Here is a 15,096-nt window from a genome sequence, read left to right on the forward strand (position 1 = left end):
AATTGCTTTTATCATGTATTATACACTTAATTAAAGTTTCTCAATTTTAAAGTAAATTATTTTACAGCTTTTGAATATGTGAGTAATAGTTAGGTTCATTTCACAGGACTAGGTACTGAGGATCTGTTTGCATAATGCTGAACTAGTAAGGTCTTTTTTAAATTCTGGAGTGCAAATTAGATTTTGGCAATATTATCTTTTTTTTGTTATTTATTAAATATCAGTGTATATATGACATGAAGTATCTCTTGACTGCCATGATTTAATTATAACAGCAAATAGGAAATTCTTGGTCTCCAGACCAAACCTTTCCAAAACAGCATCCAATAAACTTAAAATCATAAAAAAAGATGAAAATAATAACACAAAAGTTGCACAAATGCGTACTTGTCTCTCAAATAGCATTACCCAGCAATTTTCTGTTTCTACAGAAACAGGCAGATCATAGAAATGTGTGCACCTATCTTTACTTCCTATTCATATTAGTGTTTTAAGATGTGCTTGTGACATTAGAGGTGTGTTGGTTGTGAATGTGAACATGCCTGCAGGTCTATTTGCAAATATGAAAGAAGGATGCATAGGCTGACAGAAAGCCTGAGACAGCTGCAATTGGATGGAATTACTGAGACCCTAAAACAAAGATAGTTAGGACATTTAAAGGATAAAGCCAATATATGAAGCAGTGTATCAGCATATTTCAAGGAAGTCAGTTTGCAGAAAGGTACAGTATGTAGAAGTATAATGTATGGTTGGATAAAGTGTATTTTCATTTCTTGTTATTATTTATGCCTTCATTTCTTTGGCTTATTATTTCTTATTCTCCAAAAGGGAACATTTGATTGTTCCCTTTGATTGTTAAAATTGTCATGCCAACTGTTATCCACGCCAACAAATTGTCAAATATATTAATCCAGTCATTCTGTTTTTAGGAATTCACTCATCACATACTGTCAAAATTCCAGCTGTTCTCTCAACTACGAAAGGTTGCCTATCTCTGCACTTATATTTAATCTATTGTTTAAAATTAGCTATTTAAATACCATTAATTACATTTAGGTTAATCTCAGAAGCTACAAACTACAATATCTTGTGGTCTAACTATAATTTTATTAAGCAGGTTCCTGAAAATAGTGGATAGTCAAAATAAAACATGACAGTACAAAAAAAACTGTGAAAGACTAAGCAGAAGACTCGTTTACTTCAGCAGTTTTTTTCCCCACAATGGCCACAGACAGGATGCTCACAGACAGGATAAGTGAGTAAATCATCCTGCCTACTCAAGTTCTTCTGTAACTGGCATTTACTTCTGCTAAAGGAAGAAATTTATAACAAAAAACTACCTCAATATTTTTAACATAACAAGTTGGTGTCTATAATTATATTTTGTGGTAAGAAATTTTACCATTTAACTTTACATTATGTAGTATTTGTCTGTTTTGAATCCCCACCATTCAACTTAATTGGATGGTGTTGGATTGCAGTACTTAGTCAAATCAACAAATTTCTCTGTCCATTTGGTCCACCTGCATAATAAAATCTTACTTGTTTTTTTTACCAAACTAAAATGGAAGCATTGGTATCTTTTCCTCATCTTTTCTTCAGCCTATGCATCTAACTCACGGGTGTCAAACTCGCCGTGTCACGTTGATATCAGGTGATGTTCATGATGTTTTTTGCCTTCATGGAGCTGGGGTGGGTGTTGCCTGCACGTAATGCATCCAGCCCGCAGGCCGCCAGTTTGACACTCCTATAATTTAGCTAATCACTTTGGCTAATTTTTTTGCATGTTACTCAATTATACAATATCTTTTTATTAGGCAAGATCCCACACATTTTCATATAGCCAGAGAAGTCTTGTGCCCAAGAAAGTGCCATAAAGTTATCTGAATAATGTTCAGCAAAATATTGAAACTTCAGAAATCTCCATATACCTACTATAATATATTTATCAATACTAAATAGTTTATATCATTACATAGTTCTTACTTAATATAAACTGATTTTCACTAAATCCTAATTCTGGAAGTTTTTAGTCATATCATAACAGTAGAGTTTCAAAATCTCCTCTTGTTCTCTGGCATATGTTTACTGGCTCTGCCATGATTTTTCATATTCAATTTCACATCAAAACAATTAAAATTATTTTTAGCTGCAGATGGAATGGATAAAATCAACTTTCTAAAGCATTTGCTTATTTAAAGAAGTGAGTTTACAATAAAAGTGAAAATATTTTTATAATCATATGAAAATTATGACTAGATGAATTTTCCATTTAAATCACTATTAGTTTGTGTAAACCAGCTTAGACTCGATTATTTAAATCCAGTTAAATCAGTTGATAAATGGCATTGTAAAATAAGGGGGTTACAAATAATAGCTGTTATTCTATCATCATTATATTAATGGGAAAGTTCGAATTTATTATGCAGGTACATAATTTCTCTTAAATGAAATGTGTATGTTTCCTAAGTGGAAACATAAGAGCGTTTGAAGAAAATAAAGTTACAGATTGTCACTTGATATAGTTAACATTTACTTTATATGAAGTGTTAAGTCAAAATTGTTATGATAGTAAATTCTATTTTAAAAAGGACTTTTTGTTACAATTGTCTTATATGGCCATGATGAGAAGAGTAACAGTATTGTTCAGTAGTGGCCAAAATTGTCGAAACCTTTTGGGAAAACAGTATTTTTGAGCTTTGATGGCTAATAACACCACTTTTTTTTTTTTTTTGAGTAGTACCATAAAATTGGCATAAAATCTAGAATTCCATGAAAAAAGCAGAATCACATCAGATACTTGTACAATTAGCACAGGGGCTCCCCAAGGCTGTGTGCTCTCTCCACTCTATACACCAATGACTGCATCTCAAAAGATCCCTCTGTTAAAGTACTGAAGTTTGCAGATGATACAACAGTGATCAGTCTCATTCAAGACAATGATGAATCCGCATACAGACGGGAGGTTGAACAACTAGCCTCGTGGTGCGACCAGAACAATCTGGAAATGAACACCCTCAAAACCGTAGAAATGGTGGTGGACTTTAGGAAAAACCTTCCCATACTACCACCGCTTACAATATAGACAACAAGTATCAACAGTAGAGACCTTCAAATTTCTAGGTTCTACCATATCTCACGACCTAAAATGGACACCCAACATCAAAAACATCATCAAAAAAGCAGAACAAAGAATGTTCTTTCTGTGCCACCTCAGAAAGCTCAAACTGTCCAAAGAGCTGCTGATACAGTTCTACAGAGGAAGTATTGAGTCTGTCATCTGCACCTCTATAACTGTCTGATTTGGTTCTGCAACCCAACAAGACAGAGACAGACTTCAGAGGATAATTAGAACTGCATAAAAAACAATTACTACCAACCTGCCTTCCATTGAGGACCTGTATACTGCACGAGTCAAAAAGAGGGCTGTGAAAATATTTACAGACCTTTCGCATCCTGGACATAAACTGTTTCAACTCCTACCCTCAAAATGACGCTATAGAGCACTGCACACCAGAACAACTAGACACAAGAACAGTTTTTTTCTGAACGCCATCACTTTGCTAAATAAATAATCCCCTCAACACTGTCAAACTAGTTACTAAGTCTGCATTACTATTAATCTTCTCATCATTCCTATCACTCATCTCCTCCCACTTATGACTGTATGACTGTAATCTTTTTGCTGGTATCCTTAAGATTTATATTGACTGTTTCCCTATGACTATCATTAAGTGTTGTACCTTATGATTTTTGACGAATGTATCTTTTCTTTTATGTACTCTGAGAACGTATGCACCAAGACAAATTCCTTGTGTGTCCAATCACACTTGGCCAATAAAGAATTCTATTCTATTCTATCCTATTCTATAAAAAAGCCACTTTTATCTCTCAAACAAAAGTTGAAAAGCATTACATTCTTGATTAATAATAATAATAATAATAATAATAATAATAATAATAATAATTTTATTTCTATACTGCCTCTCTCCCGAAAGACTCAGGGTGGTGTACAACCTATTAAAACAAAAAATATACAAATATCAAAATTTAAAATTATTAAAAATATTACACAATTTCGGCCCAAATTAAAAACCCCAATTTAAAACTCCCAATTTAAAATAATTATATAGTTAGCCCCCCATAGTAAGACCCCCAGTAGGGTCTTAAGGGCACAGCGAAATACACGGAGGTCAGAGATCTTGCGCATTTCCGGGGGCAGTTTGTTCCAAAGGGCAGGAGCTCCCACAGAGAAGGCTCTTCCCCTGGGTGTCACCAACCGACATTGCTTGGCCGACGGCACCCTGAGGAGTCCTTCTCTGTGTGAGTGGACTGTCCGGTGGGAGGCTATTGGTGGCAGAAGTTGGTCTCGCAAGTACCCGGGTCCTAAGCCATGGAGTGCTTTAAAGGTGGTAACCAACACCTTGAATCGCACCCGGAAGACCACTGGGAGCCAGTGCAGCTCGCGCAGGAGAGGTGTCACATGGGCACAATGAGTCGCGCCCATAACTACCCGCGCGGCCGCATTCTGGACCAGTTGGAGCCTCCGAGTGCTCTTCAAGGGGAGCCACATGTAGAGAGCATTACAGTAGTCCAGTCGTGAGGTGACAAGGGCATGGGTGACGGTGCGCAAGGCATCCCGATCCAGAAAGGGCCACAACTGGCGTACCAGGTGAACCTGATAAAAGGCCCCCCTGGCCACGGCCGTCATATGCTCTTCTAAAGACAGTCGTGCGTCCAGGAGGACACCCAGATTGCAAGCCCTCTCTGTGGGGGGCAAAGATTCATCCCCAATAGTCAGCGATGGCACCAGCTGACTATACCGGGATGCCAGGAGCCACAGCCACTTGGTCTTGGAAGGGTTGAGCCTAAGCCTATTTTTCCCCATCCAGACCTGCACGGCCTCCAGGCAGTGGGACATCACATCAAGGGCATCATTGGGGTGGTCTTGGGTGGAGATGTACAGCTGGGTGTCATCAGCATACTGATGGACTCTCATCCCAAAACCATGGATGATCTCACCCAGTGGCTTCACATAAATGTTGAACAGAAGGGGCGAGAGGACCAACCCTTGCAGCACTCCCCAAGCGAGGCGCCTCAAGGTCGACCTTTGCCCCCCTGCCAACACAAACTGCGAACGGTTGGAGAGGAAGGAGGAGAACCACCACAGCACGGTACCTCCTATTCCTAACCCCCTCAACCGCTGCAGCATGATACATGGTCAATGGTATCAAAAGCCGCTGAGAGATCTAATAGGACTAGGACAGAGGAGCAACCCCTGTCCCAAGCCCTCCAGAGATCATCCACCAATGCGACCAATGCCATTGCTGTGCTGTACCCCTGCCTGAAGCCCGATTGGTACGGGTATAGATAGACAGCTTCATCCAGGTGCTGGGGAAGCTGTCGTGCCACCAGACTCTCAACAACCTTCGCCACAAAATGAAGGTTGGAGACCAGTCGGTAGTTTGCTAGTACAGCTGGGTCCAGGAAGGGCTTCTTGAGGAGGGGCCTCACCACCGCCTCTTTCAAGGCGGCGGGAAAGGCACCCTCACTCAAAGAAGCATTTATAATCCCCTGGAGCCAGCCTCGTGTAACCTCCCGGGAGGCCTGTACCAACCAGGAGGGACACGGGTCCAATAAACATGTGGCAGCACTAAGCCTAGCCAGAATCCTGTCCATGTCCTCAGGAGCCACAGGGTCAAACTCTTCCCAGGTAATATTCTCAAGACCTACCCCCGTCTCCCCCCTAGACTCACCCAGTCGGAGTCCAAGCCTTCCCGAATCTGAGCGACTTTATCATGCAGGAATTGCACAAAATCCTCACCTCAACCCTGCAAGGGATCTTCCCGCACTCTCCCCCGAAGAAGGGAGTGGGTCACCCTAAATAGAGCGGCTGGGCGGTTCTCTGCAGATGCGATAAGAGCGGAAAAATGGTTAGATTTTGCCGCTTTTATCGCCACTAGGTAGGTCTTGACATAAGACCTCATCAGTGTCCCGTCAGAATTGGATTGACTAGTCCTCCAAATGCTCTCTAGGCGTCTTTTTCGACGCTTCATCTGTCTCAGCTCCTCAGAGAACCAAGGAGCCAATTGAGATCGGCATCGGGTCAGAGGCCGCAAAAGCACGACGCAGTCCAAAGCTCCGGTGGCCGCACTCTCCCAGGCGACAACCAGGTCTTCAGTCGAGTCATGTGCCAGGGTCTCAAGAAATGGCCCAAGCTCCGTCAGGAACCTTTTGGAGTCCATCAGGTGCCTGGGACGGAACCATCTGGTTGGTTCCGTCTCCCTGCGGCGGGGGGAAGCGGCTTGGAAGTTCAAGTGAAGGAGAGAATGATCTGTCCATGATAAGGGTTTGATGACTAAATCCCCTCTGCCAAGATCATTCAACCACTGACCAGAGATGAAAATCAAGTCCAGAGTGTGTCCCCCGGTGTGAGTGGGGCCTTGAACTAATTGGGTCAGGTCCATGGCCGTCATGGAAGCCATGAACTCCCGGGCCACCTCTGACGCCTCACCGATGGATGGCAAGTTGAAATCCCCCACAACAATAAGTCTGGGGGTATCCACCGCCACCCCGGCGATAACGTCGAGTAGCTCGGGCAGGGTTGCCGCCACATGGCAGGGAGCCAGGTACGTGGTCAGCAAACCCATCTGTACCCCACGACCCCACTTCACAAAAAGGGACTCACATCCGGCTATCTGAGGAACAGTGGCCTCCCTTGGACAAAGACTTTCCCTGATAATCGCCGCCACTCCCCCGCCACTCCTGAGCCCTCGGCTGATGAAATGCTCGGAAACCTGGTGGACATATTTAAAGGAGGGAAAATCCCCCCTCCTGGCCCATCCAGGTTTCTGTAATTCCTGCCAGGTCCGCACCCCCCTCCATAATAAGATCACAAATGAGAGGGGCTTTATTAACTACCGACCTGGCATTACATAACATCAGGCGAGGACCCAGGGCCTGAGATCCTGTGCAACCCAGGACATGAGTCGCACATTGAGGGCCGGAGTGCACAATCGCTCGCAGACAGCGCATGCGTACCCCCGGAACCTGATGTGGCCCCCTGCGCCCGCCATACCTGCCCCTCCCACTCATAGTTTCAATTAAACTGCCCTTTCTTTTGCCCCCCGGCTTAATTAAATTATCTTTCCATTGATATATAATTTTATGGTACTACTCCAAAAAAAAAAGTGGTGTTATTAGCCATCAAACCTCAAAAATACACTTTTCCCAAAAGGTTTCCACAATTTTGGCCACCATTGTATGGCATGGAAATTATATAAAAGTGGTCTGTTTTCAAAGCTTTTTTTATTCTAACTCCTTATTCATCATTTTGCATATGTTTGTACGTGGGTGGCAGAATGTCTAATGTTCCCATTTTCAGACACACAGATTTATAAAATGTCTGAGGTCTTTCCTTTCTAACACTGCTTTCTAAGGAGTTTTGTTCACTTGTCCTAACCATGATATGAACATGCCAGGAAAATCAACATGGTACAGTTGCCACAATGTTGCGCTGGCATTAAAAATGCCCAGGTTTTAATCCACAGATGCTCACTGGAAGACTTGGGCCAGTCACTCTCACCCCAACCCACCTCACAGAGAGTGGTAGTTATGGGGGGGGGGGAGAGATAGGATGTAAATCTACATAAATAAAAAGCTTTCATCCCTCCACTATATCTCAGGTATTTCACGTCAAATAATTGTGCTGGTTTCCCTCTATTTGTAACACAAAATTTCCTATGAATACCTGCTCCACTCATATGAAAACAAAATTCTTTTGGATTTAAAGTAGGTAAGTTTACTGCAATGAGTAAGCAGTTGGGCTATATAACCTTGGAAAGTAGCTACGCGTGCCTTGGCTCTTGCCTTTGTGTACATTAAAGCAGGACCTCCCTGTTGCCTTTGATCTATTTACTTACCAAGTCTTGGTTTAAGGGGAGGATGCTAACTACTTATTTGATACCACAGAAATGTCTATCTGTTCTTGTTTTACAATCTCTGGAAACACCCAAATTTCATTTCTAGACCAGTCCAAGTACATGGACCAGCCAAAGCAATTAAGTCCACAGAATGGCTAAAACAATCTCTTTTATTGAGACTGCCTGAAATAAAAGATTCTTGCAAGTCTAATTTATCCTATACTCCTTATACTTCAGTGAATGAGGAAGATATCTATCTGACTGCTTACAAATGCTATCTGTCTGTGGAGGACTTAAAATGTTTTTCACCCTTGTAATAGATCTTGCATATCTTCATCAAGGTCATATATCTTACTCTTTACAGAGAATTCCTTTACAAGGCTGGGACAGTCAACTTCTGCAAAGACATCTGTCTGCACACTGTCCTAACAGTCCTTTCCCACATGCTTGTCAGGTCTGTCCTTTAGACCAGCAGCCCCCAACCTTTTGGGCACCAGGGACCAGTTCCATGGAGAGAGGTTATTCTGCAGACAAGAGAAGGCGTGATTTTGCATGCTACCTGTATCCCATGGATGGGGCTTCGCTTGTTTGCATGGCACAGTTTTTGGCATGCCACAGCCTGGTGCCAGTCCAGGCTGGGGGTTGGGGGACCCCTGATTTAGATACAAGGTTGTACCTGTTTTTGAAACACAGATTTAATATTCTATTAAAATATTCTTGGATGCATCTTCATAAATTGCCCAACTGATGTACCAGAGAGTGCAGGAGGAGCACAAGTTAATATTCATGCCACACACTTTCCTTCCTCTGCACTTATAGTCTGTCAGTTGACTTATCATTTGTCATAGGTTTCACATCCTTTCAGAAGAGCACTAGACACAGGTTAGCCCAATTGATAGGTCACAACACACAGGAAAGATTGCAGGGAATACCATGAGTGTTCCCTCCATTTTTACCCCATTCCGGGATGTGATGCTTCACCTCCTCGTGGTGCACCTTGGATAGCACGGTAGTGTGAACCAAACGACTAGCAACAAGTGGTAGCCAGACTACATTGAAGAATTGGCAGTTAACGACAGTTGGCAGCCAGACATCTTTGTAGAACTCCTGGCTCTCTAAATACATGGCAACAGATAAACGAAACAGATAAACGAAACAGATAAATGAAACAGATAAACAAAAGGTCAAGACAGATTGGGGACATTGTCAGAATATGCCAAATTAATGTTGAAGGGCTCAGGAAATCTAAGAGCCAATACATTTCCAAACTTTCATTTGAAAAGAATATAGATATGACCATCCTTCAAGAAACACATATAGAGAACAATGATCAGCAATACAGCAAAGATAAAATCCATGGATTTGATTTACTGGGGGCCACATACCACCACAGTTATGGCACAGCTACGTATGTCAGAAGGAATATAGAGAATGCTTTTCTACTGTCAACCTTCACAAACAACCAACACAATACACACAAAGTTGTTTCAAAATTAGGTGATCTCACAATAGTCAACATTTACAAGCCACCTCAGATATCCTGGCCATAGCATGTTTTGGATGTGAAACCTCACCCGGCAATTTATGCAGGTGATTTTAACAGCCATCATGTAAATTGGAACTATCACTCTTCTGACAAAAATGGGGTTCAGCTTTATGACTATGCTGTTGCAAATAAAGTACGCTTGATTTTTGATGCCAAAGACAAGGGTACTTTCCAATCTGCAGCCTGGAAATGCGTAGCTAACCCAGATTTGTGTTTTGTCTCAGAAGGCCTAAACATACAGCCATTTCCAATAACCAGGATAGTTCTGGACAAATTTCCTCATAGTCAACATCGTCCTGTTTTGTTTGAAATCGGAATTCAGATTCCACTAATTTGCTCCACCCCTAGACCCAGATGGAATTTTCATAAAGCCAGAATTTACCAAAAGCCTTGACGGTATCACACAATTGATCCTACCAACAAATCAACATTACCATAGATTTGTGAGGGCTGTACTTGCTTCAGCTAAAAGATACATCCCTCGAGGATTCAGAAAAGATTATATTCCAGGATGGGACAAAGAGACTGAAGACCTATACCAAGCTTTTCTACAGAGTGGCGACCCAGAGATTGCCAATGATTTCTTACACAACCTGGATGCAGCTCATTGCAAGACATGGGAACAATTCACAACCTCATTAAATTTCAGCAAATCCAGCAGGAAAGCCTGGAGCCTACCAAGGAAACTGGGAGCAGCCAGACAACCTGCTTGACAAACACCCAACGTAACTGCTGACCAAGTAGCCTCCCGAGTTGTCTCTTTCTCTAAAGCCCCAAATATGAAAGAGCACTCAACTACCATCAAGAAAGCGCTCTCAGCCATTTGATGGTCGGCTCCAACACTCTGAATTCCTCCAATTCTATCAATTGGCAGGCTTAAATTCAGGGAGCCTTCTCTGGCACTCGTTCAACAGCTGTCTAACAACTTTGACATCAACACACTGTGGAAAGCCAAATGGCTGCTGAATGCACAGATACAGGCAGCTACGTAGATGACCCTACACAAATGGTGCCAGGTTTTGACCTTCCTCACCAGCATTGGTCAACTCGGAACAGGATCCGTATCCAACATGGTGTCTGCCAGGACTTATTGTTTAAGTGGGGTCTTGTCTCTACCCCTCAGTGTGACTGTGGTTTTCACTGACAAAATATCTACCACATTGTGTCCGAATGTCCATCAAGAGCTTACACCAGCCCAATGTCTGCTTTTTTCAACATAGACCACACTTTCCTTGAATGGCTGGGTGGACCGGACATTAACACTTGAAATACTGTAAGTCCATGTATTTGCCATACACTAAATAAATAAATAAATACCCCATTCCACTCCTTTCTGGCAACTTAATAGGCAAGTCAGAAGTAACTAAGCTGCTATTCTAACTATCTGCCTAAACTCACCCAACCCACTATCTATGTTTGGGACAGTGATTGATAGTTATTTTTCCACCAGCAGCAAGCTGGAAGGGTAATAAAGCCAGGAAATCCACCAATCTCTTCTTTATTTGGCCTACAACGGGTATGTAAAGTTAGCATGTTTTAATAACTTATTACAGTAACAGAACATGAATCAGCAATGGGGGCAGCACAATTTATACCATCGTAAATTTTTGCTCATTGAAGGACAGGTCAATAGCACTTTTAATGCAGCAATGAGAAAGAGCTCTAAGAAAACATTGCAACTAAGTTGAATCATATATTATACAGTAGTGGCTTTGCTCAAAATAGAGCAAATTGGACATTATGGGATTTACTTTAAGTTCAAATTTTGCATTTTTAAATGTACTTTTTCTCATAGCATATGTTCTTACTTCTACATTGCAGTGCTTTTAGCATAGCTGAGACATTACAATTAGCCAGAAATGAGTTGCAATGAAGGCACCACGCAACACACAAATCAAGTTTTGTAAATAGTTAGTGGGGTAACAGAAACAATGAACTTCATTGGACTGACAATGGTGTCATCTTGTGGTCTGAAAAAAGCAAAGGAACAAAATGTACAATTTCTAAGGAAAAGAAGTTGTATGAGAACAATCTATGAATCACTAAAAGTTCCATGCTGTTGCAGAGCAGCAAATCTGTGCACAATTGTTTAGGAGTAATCCCCAGTAAAGTCTGTCTGATTTATTTCTAAGTAACGATACACAGAACTGAATTTAGGAACTCCACAGATTTATTTATGAATCCATTAGGTGAGTGTTTATGTACTGTAATATGCATAGAACTCTGGGCATGTTATTGCTGGCACTCAAGCTAGAAGTTCTGAGCGTTGCTGAAATTACAGATAGAACAGCACATTTCACAACAAGATCCAGAGACACTCTGAACAAATGGGGCTATCCGGTTGCTCCTGCTCTTTGAAATTGTGGTGACATGTAGACAATACCTATGTATACCTGCCCCTTGTGCCCTGATCAGTATACACTTGAGGACCTCATGGCAGCCTTAAGTATGCCTTGTTTTAATTGTGATGCTTCTGACATGAATAAACAAACAAGCTTAGAGTATTACATAAACCTACCATAGTGGTTTGTAATCTATGAGTCCTAATTTAACCTGGTATATAAGTAGAACCATTTGTTTATATGTTAAGGATCCAGACCTGAAACATCTTACTGAGGCAAAATACAATATGGCATACCTCTCCATCTATTTACAGAAGCAAACGGGACTGATAATCAAATCTTAAAAGATAGTTTTCAGCTTTAAAGCACAATTGGGAATGGGATTGCTTAAATCAGTGAGGTCACAAGATGTCAGCTTCCTGGGGCATGGCAAGCAGTCCCAGAGCCCCATGCTTCAGGGTGCAAAAGGGCATAGATGGGTGGGTGGAGAGTTGGAGCCAGTCCCTTACTTTACTGAAGCTCAGGGCTGGGAGGACCAAGCCTGGAATAGTTTCTATTGATCATTTGACAAGCGATATACCTTGGTTAACAGCTACAATAGGGAGTGCTAAGATTGCTGTGTTTAATGTGTAGATATTCCACCCATTAAAAATTGTGTATGTAATGGAATTCTTTTCTCAGAGTACACATAGAAATATTTTATATTATGCAAATATATTCAAAATGTAATTGTTAAATTACTTGCTTTCAGATGATTTGGTCAAAGAAAATATATTTTATCATCTTTACCAGCTTTATCTCTTGAAATAAAACCTTGGATTAATCTATTTAAACATTGAAGTTTGGGAGAAAAATATTTTATATTCATAAATATTTTCTTGTTCTTAAGCATCTGGCAACGGAAGATGCATCTGACAAGAACATATTCAACGTGTTTTATCAAACCTATCATGCACCGGCCTCAAAGAAAAATATACATAACATTTTCTTCTTGTATTTCTGATTCTATTAGAAAATGTTGCCCTACATCTAACTCCCATTATACTCTTTCCAATTCTGGGATACTTTCAAATAGCAATCTTGTCTACTGGAAGTAACTTTGATGCTACTAAGGGTCTTTTAATTTTCATATGTAGAAATAAACATCCCCTGATAAGTACTGTTATATGCTGATTTGGCAATTTGGTTATATAGCAAAGTTTATAAATACTAAGAATAAAATACATTAAATACATTAAAATAAAGTTTTCTACTTATAACTTCCATGTGAATATTCTACAATGAATCAATATGAATTATTAAATTGAAAAGAACAGTGCTCCATGACTAATTTGATGACTCTAAGAAAACTATGTCACAATTATCTCTATATCAGGAGTAACAGAAACATCCTAAAAAATTCACGTGGGAAACCATTCTCTGCATCTATGTGATAATTGCCAAACAAAAAGAAAAATTCTTCTTTTAAACACTAACTCCACAACTGAATAAGATTTGTCCAGGTTTTATATTTTAGAACTAGATCTTGTTTTTTTTTACTAGTTGGTAGTCTTGTCAGTATTTACTGCACTAGCTTTTCCTTTTTCTAATCTTATTTCTGTTTGCAGCTGCCATGTCTAATTTACCATTACAGTAACCTGGCTTAGGGCTTGCACCAGCCAATTTAGTCTGATTCATCTGAACTGGTTGACAACTTTTTCCTACAGAATTGCCAACACTGTATCAGGGCCAGGAGCTGAGAGATTCTTTTCAAGGGTTTGGTTTTCCTCCTACCTTCATCTGCTAGGAAGATGGACTTATTAGCGTGCTGTGTGAATACAGTTACTGTCTGCATTTGCACAACACATTAAATATGATCATTTTAATTTGGATTTACTGAATTGATGATGTTTCTCAGTTCACACAATAAGCTGAACCTAATGGTTGGATTCTCACAGAACCCTTACAAGGTCAAAACTAATCAAAATCATTTGTGTGATTACTGATAGGTGAGAGACTACCCCCAGTGCAATCAATGGTAAAAGTAAGGTCAAACTTTCTTCTATTCATAATAGGAGGGTATAATAAGGAAGAGGCCTGCTTCCTCTATAGACCCACCCACCACAAAATTATTGCAGGAATTATTTCTTTCATAATTTAGATAGCACACCTGCTTTTCAAAAGATGATGGATGACATAGTCAAGTGTATTAATGCATCTCCATAAAGAGAAATGCAACACTACTGGGAATAAAATGACATGTACAGAATTTTGGCAATGTGAGCTACAGTGGGTTTTTTTTTTTATTACATTGCCTTCCTGATCTAATTCTATTGCCCAGATTCAATGTAAAAATACCAAAAGTTGCCAATCAGGTTTGGTAGAAGTCCTAAAACTTGAAAAATGTTTTCTTTTGAAAAAGACCGAAATCAACTCTACCTCTTTATAAAATAAAGCCCTTATTCCCCTTGTCAGTTCCTTTAGCAGGATCATGTTAGTTTCCTGCTGTCATCATACATTCATACATTTCCAAAGCAAGAGTCCCAACTAAATATTATCCTTTCAGCAGAATTGTAACTAGACACAATAATGTAATGATTTTCAATTCATTAAAGTCATCACAGCTGAAATATCATAGCTAGAAAGCTGTGTGATACAGTGTCTTCATCTCTTCCACCATAGTAACCACTTACAGAAATTGTGTAAGGCACAAATATGGATTTCCCCCTCCCCAGTTTTTTTTCCAGTACTTTAGAATATTTTTTACTAAAAAGAAAACTGCATATTCCAAAATATTCCTGAAGAAACTAAAGAGAACACTCAAGTTGCTTATAAAGAACCATTAATTTTTACTAAACTGCTGCAAATGGAAATCATAACTTTTATGATTTATGAATTTCCTGATATACCAAACCACTTACAGAAGATCAGAGATTATATTTTATATAAAGATTTGTGAGCATAAGACAACAAATTTGGTGAGAAAAGGCAGTTGCTTTGCCTCCAAAGTAATCCATCTAAATCTTTCTAGTCTACATTTGCCAAAGCAAACATGTCAAAAAATAGCTGCACACTCCTAAAGAAAAATATTTTTAAAAAGCTGACAGTATGCATTAATGGTAATATAGGCAAACAGTGAAGGGTTCCAGAGGCAAAGTTATAATACTGTACATGAGAAATTCCCTTTTCTACCAGATCATGCTGCTTTCTACAAAGATATGTGTTAAAATTTCCAAAAAGATTTTTACTCTTACACTAAGCTCATGAAAATATGCTAATTCTAAAGTATTGTTACAAATATAGGGCC

The 15,096-nt window shown here is 40.1% G+C and overlaps 1 protein-coding gene across 3 annotated transcripts in view; it reads right to left on the reverse strand.

Annotated features, from left to right (window-relative positions):
- Positions 1-15,096, reverse strand: part of MAMDC2 (MAM domain containing 2) — a 60,936-nt gene that overhangs the window by 35,612 nt on the left and 10,228 nt on the right. The window lies entirely within an intron of this gene.

The sequence above is a fragment of the Pantherophis guttatus genome, chromosome 2 (assembly GCF_059756535.1).
Source record: "Pantherophis guttatus breed Tessera chromosome 2, ASM5975653v1, whole genome shotgun sequence".
NCBI lineage: Eukaryota > Metazoa > Chordata > Lepidosauria > Squamata > Colubridae > Pantherophis > Pantherophis guttatus.